Below are 1,741 nucleotides of genomic sequence, written 5' to 3' on the forward strand. Positions count from 1 at the left end.
TACGGGTTTTCTCATGCATGCACGCACGCACGTACGTACGGGTTTTCTCATGCATGCACGCACACACGCACGCACGCACGTACGGGTTTTTTCACGCACGCACCCACGCACGGGTTTTCTCACGCACGCACGTTCACTCGCAAGCACGCACGTGTTTTCTAACTGCGTTTCATACGGACGCGTGCCTTAACAACGTTATGGATTCATACTTGAAATCAGGTGACTAAATTCCCTTTGGACACAATGTGTACAATCGTACACATATATATTGTCACCCCTCCCCATTTATAGTAAGAGATGGCATGTTTGACTCACACAGTGTACAACTGTAGCCAATGTGTAGTGTTCATCGAGACATGCTGCCACCTGCTGGGTTTCATCTGAAGCAGATCATGAAATTTTTCGCAGCCGGCTGAAAGGGGTGATAGAATATGTTTACTAGGCACTTCTAATTTTAACATATATTTTAAATTTAATTAGGGACAAGGTTAGGGTTAGAGTTAGGGTTAGGGTTAGGGCACTTTTTAGGGGTTTTGCATCATCGTAAAATATATTATGTTAAAATTAGAAGTGCCTAGTAAACATATTCTATCACCCCTTTCAGCCGGCTGCCACTTGAATGTTAAGCGCGGATAAGCCAAGCGCTATCCAGATTATATTATAGAGATCTGCAGTGGTTTTAACGTGAGCGTGCGGAAGTCAGCTATCCATGTGTTGTATATATCTATGATCACAGTAACTGACTAATCTAGTCGGTGTTCCGCGAAAATACCAGATTTTCACCGCTCATTATCTCAGCGTAGGGGCATCGTAGGGACATACGGTTTGTTTTATATGAACAAGGTAGGACAGTTGATCAATAATACTGCAAAATAACATCGTCAAAATAACATGGGAAAAGTTTATTAATTCGACTAATACTGCAACATGGTTTCAGCATTTTACCGTTGTACGCTCTCCTTCTTTATATGCTCTTGATAATAACTATTGCTTGAGTAAATAAGTGGGGCAGAATAGGTTAGATGTTACTATGGGGTAATTATGATAATGCTAATAATAGCTAACTTTGTGGCGCACGCTGTTGTTACTGCCACACTGAATGACAACAACCATGTACAGGTCATGTTCATTCCCTAAATGAAATTGTTCAGAGTTCAAGCACATCGAGCAACCGTGTGAGTAAACACCGTGCGTGTGAGTAAAAGTTGCTTTATGTAAAATAAATCGATTTTGTAAGAATTCCTTTTTCCTTAGCTTTACTTTGTAGAATTTCTTACGTAAATATTCTATGTCTGCCAGACAACAAAATACTATAAGAAACCACTATTGCAAAACCGGCAATTAACGAACAGCATGAAGGTCAATCTTGGTCTCCGCAGCTCCTTAGGCCATGGGCCAAGAGTAATTATTGTTCACTTTCGTTTGACACCTCATGGATGATGGAAGTTGGAACCATGGATGGATGATTGCAAGTTTAAATCTGGTTATAAGTTAAATACATTATCCTGATTATAAATCACGAATGTTTCCATAATTTACCCTGAGAACAATATATACAGTTGTATATATACATATTACATTTATATACACTCGCGAAATGGCCGCCTCTGGCGGCCATATTCGCTCGTTACGCTGATGAGACTACGATGATTTCTCTAAATCCCGGCCCGATTCATAGTAATCTTTTAGTAAAATATTGACTTGATACGAAGACAATAATACAAGGATCCTGTTACTAACA

The sequence above is a fragment of the Priapulus caudatus genome, unplaced genomic scaffold (genome assembly GCF_000485595.1).
Source record: "Priapulus caudatus unplaced genomic scaffold, Priapulus_caudatus-5.0.1 Scaffold2028, whole genome shotgun sequence".
NCBI lineage: Eukaryota > Metazoa > Priapulida > Priapulimorpha > Priapulimorphida > Priapulidae > Priapulus > Priapulus caudatus.